The 17,190-nt window shown below is 40.0% G+C and overlaps 1 long non-coding RNA gene across 1 annotated transcript; it reads right to left on the bottom strand.

Annotated features, from left to right (window-relative positions):
- Positions 1–69: 69 nt before the first annotated feature.
- On the bottom strand, positions 70–16,903 carry LOC122675855. Its single transcript, XR_006335357.1, has 3 exons — positions 16,824–16,903; positions 1,662–1,757; positions 70–340 (listed from the first exon to the last, which is right to left on the bottom strand). It is a non-coding gene; the product is annotated as an uncharacterized LOC122675855 (long non-coding RNA).
- Between the last annotated feature and the right edge of the window lie 287 nt (positions 16,904–17,190).

The following is a 17,190-nucleotide window of genomic DNA, read 5'->3' as shown; positions in this document are numbered from 1 at the left end:
TCCTGCCTTCAATCTTTCCCAGCATCGGGGTCTTTTCCAGTGAGTCAGTTCTTTGCATCAGGTGACGAAACTATTGGAGTCTCAGCATCAGCATCAGTCCCTAGCTCCTAATATTGAGACCTTTGCGATGGCAGAGGAGCTGCGGGAAAAGTCATGACTAGACCACCTTTCATTAGTCTAAGTCATTTACCGGATGCCACATTCCGTTGATGAGGTGTCACTGAGGCACTCACGTTCAGTTTACAGTTGGTACAGACAGCATGCCAGGCACCCTGAGGCACTTTACAGCTGGATCCTGGGGACATGAGCTATGCCCGTCAGAGAAGGAGGGCTTTCCAAGCTGTTAGGTACCAGAGTCAACCCAAAAAGAGGTTAAAGTTACACACAGACATGATCTCTGTACATCTACATGTTGCTTCTGTTTTCCTTCTCAGCTTCCCCGTCTCCCACTTATTTGCATAAGACCTAGGATATCTGATTAAGCAAAGTAAAACAGCATCTGATCAATCTGAAGAGTTCCTTCTTCAATTGTATAGGGAAGATTTGAGCAGAAACTTATACACTATCTGCAGAACTTAACATTCAAATATTAGACAAATACTTTCTCTTTAAATATTTTCAAAAAGAAAAATGATCAAACATAAAAAATTAGAAACTTAAGTAAGAAAAATACCAGGAATTGCCACAAATGTTTTAATTTATAATCTCAATGAGATTTAAGGGACTGTTGCATATTCATTTCTGGACAGGCAGAGAAAAAGAAATATATTAATGTGGCAAAATGTTAATCAACTTGTAAAAATACAATGACCACATTTTAAAGTATGATGGAGACAGTAGAAGAGTAGATTTCATAATGTAGAAGGATATAACATAATAAAGTAAAATATTTTAGAAATTCTTCTAGAAGTCAGAAAACACAAAGTACAGAGAAAAGGGGGGATTCCTGAGGAACATATCTATCAACTTACATTTATGCACAGCAGAAAATCCAGAGAGAAAATTCAGATGGAGCCAAGAGAGTAATAAAAAAAAAAGTAATAAATCTTATTTGCAATTAGGATAGATTATTCTTTCAGGTGAGTGAATTTACCATATACCAGAAAAATTCATGAAAATACCTGTTTATGTTGTTAAATAATAATTATAATTTTATAATAATTTTTATAACAATTATAATTGTGTGTCTATGTGTGTGCATGTGCTCCATTGTGTCTGATTCTTTGAGATCCCATGAATTGTAGCCCACCAGGCTCCTCTGTTGTGGGATTTTCCAGTCAAGAATACTGGATTGGGTTGCCATTTCCTTCTCGAGAAGATCTTCCCGACCCAGAGATCAAACCCACATCTCTTACGTCTCCTGAATTGGCAGGCAGATTCTTTACCACTGTGCCTTGTGGGAAGCCCTCCTATTATAATTATTTATTAACAAAACTATATTACAGGCATTTTTAGGTTTAATAAAATGATTTCAGTGACCTAGATTCCATGATATTTCCACAGTCTAGTTCATTTTTTCTTATTAAAAAGGTTCAATAAATTCAGTACTATTAATCATAAGCATTTAAATGATCAAAGTGTGTGGACCAAAAAGAAATCCTATAAAGGTATTGTGCTCTTAAGCCCTATTTCCTATGCCTGCTCTTGAATGGAGCCCTTACCCTGTCAGAGATTCTGTCCCTCAGGTGGAGGTGACTTAGAGATGGGAGGTCATGGACTCACTCAGAACAAGGGCTCCCACTGCCAGTGGTCTCACCCTGCAGAGAACAAAGGAAAAGCATCACATCTCAGGTCATTATTCTACTCAGCAATTTCTAGATGTTGGCTTCTTAATACTGCTCTCTACCCAAACTGGGGTCTCTGAGAAAGGGTTGATCCCAGAATTAAAGCAGGAAAAAGTGTAAGATAAGCCTTGAACAACTTATGGAATAGAAATGAGGTGCTCAGAAGGAGGGTGGTGTGTCGAAAGAATAAAACTGAAAGGGCTCAAACCAGCAAAATTAAGGAACATCAAAATATTTTAAAAGAGATTATTACCATTAGATAAAATAGAACACTATGTATCCCTAGAGATAAAATAAACATGAAAAGTTTGAGGAAGAAAAAGATATACACAGTTTCAATACACTGTCACACGAAACCTATTTACTTTTAGAGGGAGAAAGAATAAATAACATTCACAGCAGCCCCTAGCAGCTACCACCATAATCAAATGATGGAAGTGATCATCCTCAGTAATCGGACAAAGTGCAATTGAGCATTGCCGGATAGAATGTAGTAAGATGCAGCATCACAGGGATCTTGACATGTTGTCTAGACTAGCACATAGTCAAGTAATAATTTTCCAGGTTTTACTAAGATATAATTGACAAATAACATTGTATTATTAGCTCTGTGTGCCAAGCTGCTTCAGTCGTGTCTGACTCTTTGAGACCCCACAGACTGTAGCCCACCAGACTCCTCTGTCCGTGGGATTCTCCAGGCAAGAATACTGGAGTGGGTTGCCATGCTCTCCTCCAGGGATCTTCCTGACCCAAGGATCAAACCCATGTCTCTTAAGTCTCCTGCATTTGCAGGTGGGTTCCTTACCACTAGCGCCACCTGAGAAGCCCCTGTATTAACTTTTTACTTTGGCCTTTTTACTTTGTACTTTGCGAAGAACTGACCCATTGAAAAGACCCTGATGCTGGGAAAGATTGAAGGCAGGAGGAAAAGGCGACGACAGAGGATGAGATGGTTGGATGGCATCACTGACTCGATGGACGTGAGTTTGAGTAAGCTCCAGGAGCTGGTGATGGACAGGGAAGGGTGGCGTGCTGGAGTCCATGGGTCACAAAGAGTTGTACACGACTGAGCGACTGGTTTAAAATACAGTTTAAAATAACAATAATGTACATTTCATATCCATTATATACTTATATACATACAACTTGGGTGTCCCTGCTACTAGACTGAACTACTTTCAGAGAGACATGTCTTTTTCAATTTTTCTTCCCTAGTGCAAAGCAAAATACCTGATATCATAGAAGAAGCCTGATAAATATTTGCTGAATGAAAAGTCAATCTTAAACTCTAATTCAGAATATATATGCCAAACTTCTCATTATATTTATCTACTATTAATATAAATGGAATAAATCTAACAGATATGCTTATCGGGGCTATATAATAGTGGATGCATCTTATAATCCTCATCTGATTCTGAGTACTTATGAATAAACTCTGATGCTATGATTTAACAGAGTTGTACCCATTAGGAGTTATGTATGCTTTATCTCAAGTTAATCCTTCAAGACTTATTTTAATACAGAGAGGCAATTTAGAAAACTTTTAGCCTGTTAGCCTTGCTTGATTAAAGTTAGTTTATTTCCTAGCAATTAAATTTAAAGCCACAGTAACAGCAAAATATAAACAGTGTTCATGGTTTTTCTTTTTTTTTTACAGTGGCCAGGGTTAATGAAATCAATAAATAAATTAAGAAACGCCAGAGGGTACAGGCAGTAAATGAACAGAAATATATTATTAGTATCAAAGAGCAAGCTGACACCACAAGTTTCCCAAATCTTTTGGATTTTTAACTAGTGGAAATACAAAGCATTTTCCCATTGTAAATATGATATTTTCAACCACAAGCAGAGATTGCAGATAGTATAATTTAAATAATATATAAGAAATGGGGCTAGTTAGTGCATTGTATTCATCTTTACAAGGTGATAAATTAACCTCCAAGTTTGTCTGCTTAACTGTAATTCTTCCCACTAATATAAACATCTCATTGAATCTGTCAGAATGTATTCTAAAAGTATGACTTAATCAAAATATTAAAAAGAGAAAAAAAGTAAATTAGCAATAAATCAAAGCATATTATCTACATCTTGTAGATAAACAATGACAATTCTTAACAGATACTGAACATTAGGTATATATTAGATAAGTACTAAGACTATATAACTAATTGAACTCTAATATTTTTATAATATATTTTCCACTTGAGAGATGAGAGAGCAGATGAGAAAAGTGTGCAGAATGGAAGAGCTAGCACACAGCCAGTTTGCAGAGTTTACAACTGAGCCAACACTGAATCAGTTAATGCTTACACCTCCTAATAGTTGTACACGAATAATCAGTGGATTTTAAGAAGTTTGTCATGTTAAGAAATGTTGTCATGACCCACTGACCAATTCATTCACTGAATATATTTATAAATATACATACATCAAAACATTATGTGTATGAGTGTATACGCATATATGTATGGGGTCTGTCAGTCAGTTCAGCCACTTAGTCATGTCTGACTCTTCACGACCGCATGGACCACAGCACGCCAGGCCTCCCTGTCCATCACCAACTCCTGGAGTTTACTCAAATTACTGTCCATCGAGTTGGTGATGCCATCCAACCATCTCATCCTCTGTTGTCCCCTTCTCCTCCCACCTTCAATATTCCCAGCATCATGGTGTTTTCCAGTAGGTCAGCTCTTCCCCTCAGGTGGTCAAAATATTGGAGTTTCAGCTTCAGCATCAGTCCCTCCAATGAACACTCAGGACTGATCTCCCTTAGGATGGACTGGTTGGATCTCCTTGCAGTCCAAGGGACTCTCAAAGAGTCTTTTCCAAAACCACAGTTCAAGCATCAATTCTTCGGTGCTCAGCTTTCTTTATAGTACAACTTTCACATCCATTCATGACTACTGGAAAAACCATACCTTGACTAGATGAACCTTTGTTCGCAAAGTAATGTCTCTGCTTTTTAATATGCTGTCTAGGTCGGCCATAGCTTTTTTCCCAAGGAGCAACTATCTTTTAATTTCATGGTTGCAGTCACCATCTGTAGTGATTTTGCAGCCCTAAAAAATAAAGTCTCTCACTGTTTCCATTGTTTCCCCATCTATTTGCCATGAAGTGATGGGACCAGATGCCATGGTCTTAGTTTTCTCAATGTTGACTTCTCAGCCAACTTTTTCACTCTCCTCTTTCACTTTCATCAAGAGGCTCTTTAGTTCTTCTTCACTTTCTGCCATAAGGGTGATGTCATATGCATATGTGAGGTTATTGATATTTCTCCTGGCAATCTTGATTCCAGTTGTGCTTCATCCAGCCTGGCATTTTGCATGATGTACTCTGCAGATAAGTTAAATAAGCAGGGTGACAATATACAGCCTTGATGTACTCCTTTCCCAATGCAGAACCAGTTGGTTGTTTCATGTCCAGTTCTAACTAGTGCTTCTTGACCTGCATATAGATTTCTAAGGAGACAGGTCAGGTGGTCTGGTATTCCCATCTCTGAAGAATTTTCCACATTGTCTTGTGATCCACACAGTCAAAGGCTTTAGCATAGTCAATAAAGTAGAAGTAGATATTTTTCTGGAATTCTCTTGCTTTTTTGATTATCCAGCAGATGTTGGCAATTTGATCTCTGGTTCCTCTGCCTTTTCTAAATCCAACTTGAACATCTGGAAGTTCACGGTTCACATACTATTAAAGCCTGGCTTGGAGAATTTTGAGCACTACTTTACTAGCATGTGAGATGAAGAAAATTGTGCAGTAGTTTGAGCATTCTTTGGCATTGCCCTTCTTTGGGATTGGAATGAAAACTGACCTTTTCCAGTCCTGTAGCCACTGTTTTCCAAATTTACTGGCATAATGAGTGTGGCACTTTGACAGCATCATCTTTTAGGATTTGAAATAGCTCAACTGGAATTCCATCACCTCCACTACCTTGTTTGTAGTGATGCTTCCTAAGGCCCACTTGACTTCACATTCCAGGATGTCTGGCTCTAGGTGAGTAATCACCCCACCATGGTTATCTGGGTCATTAAGATCTTTTTTGCATAGTTCTGTGTATTCTTGTCACCTTTGCTTAATATCTTCTGCTTCTGTTAGGTCCCTACAATTTCTGTCCTTTATTGAGCCCATCTTTGCATGAAATGTTCCCTTGGTATCTCTAATTTTCTTGAAGAGATCTCTAGTCTTTCCCATTCTATAGTTTTCCTCTATTTCTTTGCACTGACCACTGAGGTAGGCTTTCTTATCTCTCCTTGCTATTCTTTGGAACTTTGCATTCAAATGGGAATATCATTCCTTTTCTCCTTTGCATTAGCTTCTCTTCTTTTCTCAGCCATATGCAAGACCTCCTCAGACAACCATTTTGCATTTTGGCGTTTCTTTTTGCATTTCATTTTGCATTTCTTTTTCTTTGGAATGGTCTTGATCCCTCCCTTCTGTACCACATCCCGAATCTCTGTTCATAGTTCTGCAGGCACTCTATCAAATCTAATCCCTTGAATCTATTTGTAACTTCCATTGTATAATCATAAGGGATTTGATCTAGGTCATACCTCAGTAGTCTAGCTGTTTTCTCTTTCTTCAATTTAAGTCTGAATTTGGCAATAAGGTGTTCATGATCTGAGCCAGAGTCTGCTCCAAGTCTTGTTTTTTCTGACTGTATAGAGCTTCTCCATCTTTGGCTGCAAAGAATATAATCAATCTGATCTTGGTATTGGCCATCTGGTGATGTTCATGTGTAGAGTCCCGTGTTGTTGGAACAGGGTGTTTGCTCTGATCAGCGCCCTCTCTTGGCAAAACTGTTAGCCTTTGACCATCTTCATTTTGTACTCCAATGCCAAATCTGCCTGTTACTCCAGGTGTTTCTTCCCTTCATACTTTTGCATTCCAATCACCTATAATGAAAAGGCCATCTTTTTGGGGTGTTAGTTCTAAATGGTCTTGTAGGTCTTCATAGAACCATACAACTTCAACTTCTTCAGCGTTACTGGCCTAGGCATAGAGTTGGATTACTGTGATATTGAATGGTTTACCTTGGAAAGGAACAGAGATCATTCTGTCACTTTTTAGATTGCATCCAAGTACTGCATTTCGAACTCTTTGTTGACTATGATGGCTACTCCATTTCTTTGAAGGGATTCTTGCCACAGTAGTAGATACAATGTTCATCTCAGTTAAATTCACTCATTCTAGTCCATTTTTGTTCACTGATTCCTAGAATGCTGATGTTCACTCTTGCCATCTTCTGTTTGACCACTTCCAATTTGCCTTGATTCATGGACTTAACATTCCAGGTTCCTATGCAATATTGCTCTTTACAGCATCAGACTTTACTTTCATAACCAGTCACATTGACAACTGGGTGTTGTTTTTGCTTTGGCTCTGTCTCTTCATTCTTTCTGGAGTTATTTCTCCACTGATCTCCAGTAGCATATTAGGCACCTATCAACCTGGGTGGTTCATCTTTCACTGTCCTATCTTTTTGCCTTTTCATACTGTTCATGGGGTTCTTATTCCAAGACTACTGAAGTGGTTTGCCATTCCCGTCTCCAGTGGACCATATTTTGTCAGAACTCTCCTGGACCTGGTATATAACTGGTAAATAATATGTGGAACCTGGTAAATAACCCTGGATCTGGTAAATGACTGGCAAAGATTTGTACTGTAGATGTCTGTCCTAGGGAAGGATAGGATTTTGGTCAATTGTGCTAACACAAGATAAAGTACTACATGACTGAGGATGTGTTTCTGGGAAGCTCTCTTGGCTGTGATTTCAGCAATTAGACACTGCATGGAAGTTAGTTATTAGCACTTTTAACTCCTGCCTGAAGAAAGAGGTTAGTACCCTGAGATGCATAAGTACATTCCGTCTGGACTAGGTGGACCTGTCTGTCCTTGAGTCTAACCTTGGTCACAATGGTTACCTCCTTTTTTAATGAACAAGGTAAATCTGTGGCCCTCTCCTAACCAGTTGTTCAAGTCCACTTTTCATTTTCTTCTGTCTTTCTCTCTCAGCCTCTCTCTTATTCTTCCTCTATATTATAAATACATTGAGCTTTCTAATTATGTTCTTTCATCTGAGATATACAAAATGACAATACTTTCACAGTGACACTCACTGACCACAGTGAGATGGTCAGAAAATTGCTCTTTGGAGGAACTGGATAGTCAAAGAAAACACAACAAAAAAACTCCAGATTTTGGAGTATGTGGAAGAAAAAAAAAAAATGCAGCTTTCTACTCACTAACCATACAGTGAAGCAAACTCATCAACAAAGTTTGCTGCTAAAATCTGCTATCTTACTGCTTCTGACCATATATATATATGCTATCTAGGAATTACCCAACACTTAAGCAAGGCCTCAGGCAAACAGACAAAATTCAACAGAAGACAAGCTAAACATTCAAAAAACAGAAATTATTGGTAGAAGAGAAAACTGAAGAATTGCTCCCACCCCATACAAAACCTCAGACTAAAAACACATCTATAAAACATGGAAAGTTTTGTAAAAAAGGACATTTGGGGATGACACAAGGTAAAAATAGATTGGTCAAAGTTTAAATAAACTAAGGTATGAAATATCAAATGAGATATTCTCTCAGAATTTTAAACACAAAAAATTCAGAGGTGGAAACTAGAGAAGAAAGAGAATGAGGGGGGAGGGGTGCATGGAGAAAATGGGAATTAAGAAGAAATGCAAATCTGAACATCCTATTAGGAGAGGAACTCAGGTTTGTCTTGGGCATGTGAAAGAGAAGGAATGCTTACCACCAGCATCCGACTCACTGAGACATCAAGATACGGGGGTCCACAGAAAACTAACCCGGATGGTGTTTTTGCTTATTTTCCCTAGAAGCAGGGGAGGGTGGATGGGAGGGAATGACTGAAGCTTGTCTCCTAAATATATATTCTCTGTGTCACAGCTCATTCTTTTTTAAATAAAATGGTCCATATCTTCTTTGAAGACTTGCAGACAATTTGTAGGAGAGTCCTCAAAATATTTTGCAAAGAATGGCTCAATACATTATGTTAATAGACAGCATTCTCATTTTGAGAGATCTTTCCATATCCCAATTCACTGAGCGAACTACTATGGTTATTCAAGGCCTCAATTCTTCTCTAAAGAATGGATTCTAAATTTTCACAGACTCTAATTCAAAATAGGACTCTCCATAACACACCATACTGAGAACTTTTGGGGTCACTTGAAGTTACTGCAGATGTGGATCTATTTATTATCTATGATGCCAAGGTTAAGCCCTGGAAAAAAGCACTGGCATTTCTCCAAATCTCAAAACTTAAAGTAAGCATTTTTTAGAGACACAACAAGTGGCAAAGTTTAACTTGAATGATCTTTGAGAGGCTAGCATCCAAGACAGGGATTGAGCCTTGCAGAACTTCTGGTAGAGGACCAACAGGGAATCAGGACTGGTCAACATGATAAAATGACTGTGAATGCAAGGTTGGACTCCATCAGTCATGCCAGGGGAATAACTGGTGCTACCTCAATGAGAAGTACTGAATACACCAACAGGGCTGATCGCCAGAGACCTGACATATTTCACTGCTGTCAATATCATATTCAGGAGTGACAATCAAACGTATAACTGGGATGGCATAAGACCAATGCCATCAGAATAGATGCTAGATTAAATAGAATTACAAAGATTTCTCCCCCAGTTTTCCATCCCCTAGTTAGCTGATCAAACACTTGTCTAGATACTGCTAGGAAAGTTATTATTACGTTGGTGCAAACATAATTACAGTTTCAGACCATGCATTTTAACTAGGCTTATTGTAACAAAGGCTCAAACCCATCTTTCTTAATCAAAATAGGAACCATTACAATCAACACATTTTTGCCAATGAGAAACAAGTTGGTTTATTCCTGTAGCATAAAAATCTGCGCTTCAGGATTTGATGAACTCTTGGTAGTTTGCTGGCAAGAGATCAGATCTCATAGCAGATGAGGCAAAACTTCGTAGCCCAATTCATTCAATTTTTGAAGCATTGGTTGTCTGATGTGTAGTTGGGCATTGTTGTGGAGAAAATTGGGTCCTTTCTGTTGACCAATATTGGCTGCAGACACTGCAGTTTTCTGTGCATCTCATCAATTTGCTGAGCATACTTCTCAGATGTAATGGTTTCACTGGGATTCAGAAAGCTGAAGTGGATAAGATGGGCAGCAGACCATCAGACAGTGACCATGAACTTGTTTGAGTGCAAGTTTGGCTTTGGGAAATGCTTTGGAGCGTCTTCTTGGTACAACCACTGAAATAGTTGTCACCAGTTGTAGAAAATCCACTTATTGTCGAATGTCGCAATCCAATCAAATGTTTGTTGTTGTCGCGTAGAATAAGAAAAGATGACACATCAAAGTGAAGACTTTTTTGATTTGCAGTCAGCTCATGAGGCACCCACTTATCGAGCTTTTTCACCTTTTCAATTTGCTTCAAATGCCCAATGACTGTAGAATGGTCGACACTGAGTTATTTGGCAACTTCTTGCATACTTGTAAGGGGATCAGCTTCAGTGACTGCTCCCAGCTGGTCACTGTTGACTTCTGATGGCCAGCACTACATTCCTCATCTTCAAGGCTCTCATCTCTGCTGCAAAACCTCGTGAGCAACTGCTGCCCTGTTCATTCATTAGCAGTACCTGGGCCTAATATGTTGCTGATGTTGTCAGTTGTCTCTGCTGCTCGAATTTGCTTTTGGTCTAACATCATTTCTATAGTATAAAAAAATATAAAAGTCACAGCAAGTAACAAATCATTAGCAAATAAAACCATAAAGTGAGAAATGCATATTAAAATGAGGTATAACTACATTTAAGAATGTATTCTAATATCAAATGGAAAATTTCAACAATGCAAAAGCTGCAATTACATCTGCAGCAATCTCATATTTACCTTCTTGATGGATCCTGCAGTTTAGCTTTGTTCTTAACATCAGTTTTACTCAGCTTGTCTGCTGTAACAGAATTCCATAGATTGGGAGGCTTTAATAATAGAAAAAATTTTCCAACAGTTCTAGAAGCTGAGAAGTCCAAGATCAGGGTGTCAACAGATTTTATTCCTGGGAAGGGCCCTCTTCCTGGCTTGCAGACAGCAGCTTTCTCCCTCACAGGACAGAGAATGAGCTCTTGTCTCTCTTCTTCTTAAAAGGATCCTAAGCCCATTATGGGGCCCCACCCTCATGATCTCATCTAAGCCTTAGTGTCTTTCAAAGGCCCATCTCTAAATACTGTCACATTAGGGGAGCAGGGCTTCAACATATGAAATTTGGGGGACACACATTCAGTTCTTAAGATTATTATGCAGTAGTCAAGGTAGATGCCAAGGTCTCCAGTATTTGCAGAAGCTTCTCTTGGGGTTTAGTTTCCTGACTGTTGAAGTGGCTGTGCTGACATCAGAGATCTGGGCTGCTTTTGAGGTGCTGACCGAGCTAGCACCAACAGTGGTACTGCCCACCCCTAGACCACACCTCAGTCCATCTCTGCAGAAGGGAGGGGAAAACTGTAGAGATCCAGGAGCTTCCAATTTAAATGTCACTTTTTAACCTCTCCTTCCCCAATGAATCCCAAGACTTCTCTGTTCAGTTTTACATGGAAGAAATCTTCCATCTCTTGCTTAGTTTAGTCCACAACACTGCCACATCCTTTCCATGGAGGTGGTGAATGAGGGTGGGTGGATAGCCTTCTGACTACTGTGCATACTTCATTTTATATTCTAATCTTCAATTTTGTCCTCCTCTTTATTTGCTATCACTAAGTCCTCATCTCCCTGGGGTTCTGTGGAGATAAATTGGATCTTTTTATTCTTATACACTTCTTCAGAGGTAGACCTCAGAGATACTGTGAGTTTGGTTACAGTTCACTGCAATAAAGCAAATGTCACAAGAAGGTGAATAACATGAAGTTTTTTGGTTTCTCAGTTCATATAAGTTATGCTTACACTATACTGTAGTCTATTAAATGTGCAAAAGCATTATGTCTAAAAACCATATACACACACATATACCTTAATTTAAAAATAATTTATCCCCTCCAAAATGTTAACCATCATCTGACAACACAGGGTTGCCACAAAGTTTTAATTTGTAAAAAGCACAGTACCTGCAAAGCCCAATATAACAAGGTATGTATGTGGAATAATACAGTCTTCTGTAGTCTGCACCAGAAGACAGGTGCAAGAATAATGACTACAGCATAGTCATCACTTAATAAAATTATAAAAATAATTGATAATTGTGAAAAATTAAAAATGAAGTATGCCTACATAATTAGAGTACTGATACAGTTCTGCATCAAAGGCCTGGAGATTTCTAAGATGCACTGCCAGAGAACAGTTTGTATAAAATAATCCTATTTGCGTTAAAAAAAAACAAACAAACCTGTGTGTATGTTCATTTTTGTAATATACATCTTACACAGACAACATTTATTGAGTTCTTACTGTATGACAGGCATCCATTTAAATCCTTTACATATTAATTTTTCTTAATTCTCATAAAAATGTTATGGAGTAGATGCTATTATCATCCTCATTTTACACATTAAAAATGTGGCACAGAGATGAGCAGGTAACTTTCACAATGTCATAGATATGGTAAGTGGATGAGGTGGGATTCAGGCCAAAGTGCCTTGCTTTTTCTCCTTTTCATCTCATTTTCTCAGTTTTTCTCTCTATTCCCATCCCTTCCAAGGCCCTTCTTCTCTCCTCCCATCTACCTCTCTTAGTTAAATCTTAGAATGCCTGTTAACCACTGTTGACAGTGTAATGAAAACAAAAACAGGAGGTGGAGAGAACAGGGTTTCCCTTTTTTCTTCATGTCTGGCTTTATTATTCAGAAGATCATGTGTTACTTTTGTAAACAAACAAAAAAAAAAGTTAAGTATCAATGAAGGCATTTCCATTCAAGTTAAGAAAAATATATTTATTCCATGGTTATGTGCCAGCTCTGGGGCAGAAAATTAAACATTCTACACACCTGGTCACTTTGACACTTCAACTAATTAAAAATATCATTTGACATAAAGGAGGAGGCAGTGGGATCAGATAACGATGGCAGAGTAGAAGGATGTGGAACTCACCTCCCTCCCCAAAACACATCAAAAATAAATCTACATGTGGAAAAATTCTCATGGAAAACTAACTGGAAACAGGAAAAAGAACTCCTATACAACCAAAGCTGCAAGAAAGATTTCAACATCATCTGGCAGGACACAAAAAAGGCACAGGGTCAGGACCTCTGCCCCTGGGGGAGCTATGAAAGGAGAAAAGCTCCACATGGGCAGACCCTTTCTCTAAGCAATGAATGGCTTGAGCCACAGACTGGGCATCCCATCCTGGGGCCATACACAGGGGAAACCAGTGCCTTTGGCTGATGAAAGAATCTGGTGGGAGGGATAGAAAAGTTGGCGAATTTCAGACTCCACTCACAAAGAGTGTGTGGGTGCTGGCCTACCAACAAACAGGGAAGAGAAAGCTCTGTACTGGTAGCTGCCACCTTTCCCCACTTTCCAATCCAAACAGGGTGTACACCCAGTTCCACTCATCCCATACCACAGCTTGGCCCTCCAGAGACAAGTCTTGGGAAAAAACCTGATCTAGGGACACAGATAAGCCTAGACAGCATATTGAAAAATGGAGACATTATTTTGCCCACAAAGGTCCATATAGTCAAAGCTATGGTTTTTCTGGTAATCATGGGATGTGAGAGCTGGGCTATAAAGAAAGCTGAGCACTGAAGAATTGATGCTTTTGAACTGTGGTGTTGGAGAAGACTCTCTTGAGAGTCCCTTGGACTGCAAGGAGATCCAACCAGTCCATCCTAAAGGAAATCAGTCCTGAATATTCATTCGAAGGACCGATGCTAAAGCTGAAACTCTAATACCTGGCCACCCGATGTGAAGAGCTGACTCATTGGAAAAGACCCTGATGCTGGGAAAGATTGAAGTCGGGAGGAGAAGGGGACAACAGAGGATGAGACAGTTGGATGGCATCACTGACTCAATGGTCATGAGTTTGAGTACACCCTGGGAATTGATGATGGACAGGGAGGCCTGGCAAGCTGCAGTCCAGGGGGTCACAAAGAGTCAGACATGACTGAGTGACTGAACTGAACTGAACTGAGGGACATAGAGATGGACTGAGGTGTGATCTAGGGGTGCGAAGTACCAGTGTTGGTGTTAGCTCGATCAGCACCTCAAAAGTAGCCCAGATCCCTGATGTCAGCACAGCCACTTCAATTTCTACAGCTACAATGTCCTAACCCCTATCCTGAGCCCAGAGAATGCTCCAGCCATATCCACTCCAGCCACAACCTTGCATCATATCTGAGGCAACAAGAGGGGAAGGGACATGATCACTAGGCTTTGTCTGAGCAGAGCTGTTGACACCTACACAGGCAACCTATTGGACTTCCATAAGTGCATGAATCTCTCTAGCACTCCTCTCCTCTGGGGCAAAACAATATTCAAAGTGAACAGAGCCATCTTGAACGCAGGCCTCAGGGTGCCTGCTCCAGCAATTGGGGAGCAGACTTCATCCCTGACTGGTGAGTGCCAGCCATAAAGAAGAAAAGAAGGTATGGCTTTAGACCATACCTCCTAGCAAGGTGATATTTGCCAACACACCTTGAGGAAAGACACACTCAGTTTACACAGGATTGCTCCCACATAAAATCACCCCTTCAAGACAAGAGATAGCAAAAAAAAAAAAAAAATAAATAATAATAATAATAAGTAAAATGAAAAGAAAGAGGAACTACTCCCAACTGAAAGGGCAAGAGAAAAATTGAAAAAAAATAATTAAACAGATCATTAGCATTCCAGGCACTAAAGGGACACAGAACTAGAACAAACAACACTAAAATTCACAGAAACAACAAAAGATCCTGAATTGCCAAAGCAAACCTGAGAAAAAAAGAATACAACTGAAGGTATCACTCACCCAGACCTCAAACTATACTAGAAAGCTACAGTAATCAAAGCAGCATAGTTTTGGCACAAAAACCCATAGATCAATGGAACAAAATAGAGATTCCCAGAAATAAACTCACACATCTATGGTCAATTAATCTATGACAAAGGAGGCAAAAGTATACAATGGAGAAAACACAGTCTCTTCAACAATGCTGGGAAAATATGACAGCTAAATATAAAACAATGAAAGTCGAATGTTCTCTCATACCATATACAAAAACATACACAAAAATAAACTATTTTAAAGACCTACATGTAAGACATGACACCATAAAACTCCTAAAAGAGAACAGAAGCAAAATACTCTTTGACATAAACCCTAGTGACATTCTGTTAGTCTCCTAAAGCAAATAGAAAAAAGCAAATTAAGCTTAGGTTGAAAAAGCTTGACCCAGCAAAGGAAACCATCAACACCACAAAAAGCCAACTTACAGAATGGGAGAAAATATTTGCAAATGATATAATTGACAAGGTGGTTAATATTTAAAATATACTGCTCATACAACTCTATTCAAAAAACAAATTATATCAAAAAAAGGGGGGAGAGGGGAGCAAGACTTGAAGAAACATTTTTCCAAAGAAAACATACATATGGCCAACAGGCACATGAGAAGATGCTTGACATCACCAATTGTTAGAGAAATACACAGCGAAACCACAATGAGGTTTCAGCTCACACCTGCCAGAATACCCAGAACAAATGTTGGTGAGGGTGCTGAGAAGGAACCCTGCCACACCACTAGTGAACACCTAAAGTGGCACCGCCACTATGAAGAGAGTATGGAGCTTACTTAAAATGTAAAAATAAAGTTACCATTTGATCCAGCAACTCCACTCCTGGGCATATTTAGGGGAAAAAGGAAACACTAATTTGAAGAGATACAAGCGCCCCAATGTTCACAATAGCACTATTTACAGTAGCCAAAGAAATAAAAACAACACAAGCATCCATCCATATGACTAGAGTAAGAAAAAGTGGTCTGTATATACAAGAGAATACTATTCAGCCATAAAAAGAATGAAATACTGCCGTTTGCAACAATGTGGATTTACCTAGAGAATATTTTATGCTTACTGAAATGTCATACAGAGGAAAACAAGTACTATACAATATCACAAGTGGACTCAAAAAAAAAATACAAATGAATGTACGATATATACAAAACAAAAACAAACTCACTGGCATAGAAAACAAACTGGCCATTACCAAACGGCAGAGGGAGAAGGACTGTAACAAATCAGGACTACGCAATTAACAGATACAAATTTATTACACGTAAGATAGATAGGCAACAGGATGTACTATAGAGCAGGCTTCCCAGGTGGCTCTGGCGGCAAAGAGCCCGCCTGGCAACACGGGAGACTTCAGAGAGGCGGGTGTGATCCCTGGGTCAGAAAGACCCCCTGGAGAAGGGAATGGCAACCCACTCCAGTATCCTTATCTGGAGAATCCCATGGACAAAGGAGCCTGGTGGGCTACAACCCATAGGGTCACAAAGAGTCCGCTAGGGCTGAAGCGACTTATACACACATAAGGAAACTAACTCAGTATCCTATAATAATCTCTAATGAAGTATAATCTCTAAAATAACTGAATCACTATGGTGTACACTTGAAATCAAAACAATAATATAAATCAACTGTACTTGAATTTAAAAAGAAATTATAAATTAGAAAAAATAGCTTCACCTCACCAATAAAAGAAGAGAAGGGAGAGAGCGTGACCAAGAAAGAGATCACCAGGAAAAGTGCGCTTAATCAGTCCCTAGTTTTACTCTGAACACCCCCGTTCCTCGTTCTGAAGCAACAGGATTCTAATGGGTGGAAGTCAAGGCCATAATTAAGGAAGCCCCCCCTCAGGAGGCACCGGGAGCCCACCCAGGAGGCGGCCACTCTCCTGTTACTCATTTTCCACGTTTCAGCTGGAGTTCATGTTCCAGTTCTTTGAGGCCCTGAGCCTCAGAACCAACGTTTTTAGAGCCTCGCTGGGGTCAAGAAAGGGAGCAGGCACGCTCCCTGCGCCGCTAGCCTCACCAGAACAGTGGTCTCACCTCCACGTCTCACACCCTCCTGCAGCGACTCCGTCCGCAGACGAGGAGAACCACCAAACCCGTGACCTCGGCCCCGTGCTCCGACCCCCTGGAACCGGAACCACGGCCCAGGCAGGACGCATGCGCAAGAGCAGGCTGGCCGGTGGGGGCGGGGCAAGAGGCGGGGCTTCGTGTTGGCCTCGCGGGCTGGGGCAGGGGCGCAGCGCTCTCCAAACGCTACCCCGGAACCACAGCAGGGGCTCAAGAAGGCGGGCCACCTGGCCCAGTGGTATCCCGGCCATTCCCAGGACCTTTCCAAGGTTTTCCTGCCTGAAACCGCCTTGGAGGCTTGGGCATCACGTAGTACCTCTCTTCGCAGACGGAGCAG

Source organism: Cervus elaphus, chromosome 19 (assembly GCF_910594005.1).
Source record: "Cervus elaphus chromosome 19, mCerEla1.1, whole genome shotgun sequence".
NCBI classification, from domain to species: Eukaryota; Metazoa; Chordata; class Mammalia; order Artiodactyla; family Cervidae; genus Cervus; species Cervus elaphus.
The sequence above is the reverse complement of the archived record's forward strand: the minus strand, read 5'-3'. Positions and strand labels throughout refer to the sequence as shown.